General features: G+C 41.2%; 1 protein-coding gene across 3 annotated transcripts in view; it reads left to right on the top strand.

Annotated features, from left to right (window-relative positions):
* fbxo7 (F-box protein 7) overlaps positions 1–2,758 on the top strand; it is a 29,860-nt gene that overhangs the window by 10,655 nt on the left and 16,447 nt on the right. The window lies entirely within an intron of this gene.

Genomic DNA, 2,758 nt, shown 5'->3' with positions numbered 1-2,758 from the left:
TATATATATATATATATATATATATATATATATATATATGTATATATTACGTACATTACATAATAACCTACATTTGATTTGATATTTAACAACTCTTTCAGAGCTTATGTTTACCACGCAGCTCTTTAAATTAAGCTGTCGCAAATTATCTTCATGATTGAAGTGCTGTTAAGTAATATTAAGTTAGTGCTCCTTTGTACCACAGTGAAAGTCGTGGAGAGAATTTTTGACCTTGGGTGAAAAAGATGCAGAAGCTGCTGGATCCACAGGATGGACATCATGGCCGAGGTGTTTGACATGCAATGACTGAAAACCTCCTGAATGAGGATGATTGTAAACGTAGATTACACAAGTCCTACACCTTTTTAACTCCACTGCAATGTTCATTTACAACACATGGACATTCTGTATTATGGTTACGTTTTTCAGTACTCATTACAGATAAAACCAAAAAAAATACATAAATAAAAATACTGGACTTTTTGGAGTTTTAAAAAAAGTCCTGTGGTTTTGTTTTTATATTTTTGGGGGGGGATTTGCCGTGTCAAGGATAACTGAGAATCTTCACCAGCATTGTTACAGGTAAAAAACAATTACTTCACTTATCTACACTATTGACGTAAAAAAACACTGTAAGCACTTCACTTTTGATGATCAGATGGAAGCTCAAGACTTGAAAATGTTTCTTTTATTAGAAATAAAGACCTGTACAAAAAAAACCAATTATACACTAATTATATATGCAAACTTAACAAGCTACGTTTGGCTATTTGTGGGCTTACCTTGCAGGATCTACATTTCTATAGATCAACTATGATCTACTCTAAATATTTTTAAACATGTCTGTTTGCCATGGAACGGGCAATGGATTCCAGCACCCCAAGGAGTGCCTGACTGAAAGCAGCACTCTGTTCAGCCTCCTGCCTTCGCTGTGCTGCTTCCTCTCTGCGAACATCTGCTTCCTCTCTCCTCAAGGCCATCTCCTCCCTCCTAATTGCCTTCTCCTGCTTCCTCGCTGCTGCAGCTTCTTCTTGCCTTGCTTTTTTGGCATCCTCACAAATAAAATGGAAGTGTTCCTCTCTCTGCTTCCGGTTCATCTCCTCTTGTTCAGTATGTGCAGAAACAAAGCTCTCTGCTGCACTTGTTGATCTGCGCTTTCTATTGCCTAGGAATAACACACAAGAAAATGGCTGTTAGATGATGAAGTACAGGTAGAGTTTTTAAATAAATTATTTACATTAAAGTTCCTGCTAATTTCAAAAGGTGTTTGTTCACAAGATCAGAAATGATTCTGTTCATAAAGCAGTCTAGTACTTTAATGATAGTAAGCAGGTGGGCATAAATAAACTACATGTAGTCATTTACAACGGTTGTGCTAATTTAGAAAAAGAACAGAGCATCGTTAATCTGAACAAAAATCACTACACCATGTATAATTTCAATAATAAACTTCATAAATGAAAGTTTAAGTAATAAATGAATAACTAAATTTAACATTTATCCATTACAACTGAATAAACAAGTAGTTTGAATACATGCAAGGTGTTTTACAACAAAAACAAAACAACATTCATATCGACATGATCAATGTGATGTTAAACACGATTGTTGCTTCTTCTTACCTACTAACCGGTGCTGTTTGGTGCCGCTCTGCTGCGTGTTGCCCGGTGGCGTAGATGTGCCCGGTGGCATGGATGTGCCCGGTGGCGTAGATGTACTCGGAGCTGGTGTGGTCGGGAAGGGTCAGAAGCGGGGAGGATTGGACAGTCAAAAGCAGAATCTGGCGAACCTTCATGTTCAGTGGGACTTTCTGCATCAAAATAAAGAGTGGAAAAACAGCAACAGAGTTCAGTTAGCAATGATGCTAACTAATGACGACGTAACCGCGTCTGCCTCATTTGTTCAGAGTACTTTCAGAAAACGCAAAGAAACGGTTGCATGAGGAAAAGGAAATATGCTTAAAGTAAATAAAATACACTCACCATCAACTATTAGTTTTTTAAGCTTTCCTCTTTGCTTTGGTGTGCGATGGAGCCCTGCACCGCCATCTGCGCAGACACCTCTTGAAAAATCTTTTCATTTCGTTTCGTTCCATCTAGCTCGCGCTGCACTTGTTCATCGGCCAGCAAACAGAGAAATGCCTGAACTTCAGCATTCGACCACGGTTGTGCCATGATTATTTGTTTTACCTTATAAAATATTCCAAAATAAGCTCCTCCGATTTCTTGTTGTCTGTTATGCGGGTGAAAAAGAAAATGGTGGATTGTGATTTCCGGTGGAAGACTGAATCTCCGCCCTCCACCAATGAATACGCCCCCTGACCAATCAGTGACCTACAGTGCGCTGATGTCACAACTAGACCCTAAAAGAACCAGACCTGGGACCTCAGTGATTTAGGTCCCAAAAATGGGGTGGGTTCCACCACTAGAGGCATTGTTGATAAAACCCGCAATCGGCCACAACTAGTTACATAGGAGTACCAAAAAGACCCGTGGATAAGGGGCTTTAGTAAACCCCTCCATTCTGGTGATGGGAGCGAAAGTGGAGACGGGCGCTCTTAATTTACCAGGTCCAGCTGCAGCCTCGTTCCAGTAGGACGTCACTGCTGGGAAACGAGGCCAGATGGGATCAGGACGGCGAGCCGGGGCGGAGCCAAACCTTCCCGCTAGATCATCCGATCTGGGCGGGGGAGGAGAGGGATGGAAAGTCCCTTCGTGTCAGCAGCCTCCCGGATTATGCCGGGCAGCTCCGAAAGGAG

Source organism: Nematolebias whitei, chromosome 16, assembly GCF_014905685.2.
Source record: "Nematolebias whitei isolate Nwh7 chromosome 16, NemWhi1, whole genome shotgun sequence".
NCBI lineage: Eukaryota > Metazoa > Chordata > Actinopteri > Cyprinodontiformes > Rivulidae > Nematolebias > Nematolebias whitei.
Note: the sequence above shows the minus strand (reverse complement) of the source record. Positions and strands in the feature narration are given on the sequence as shown.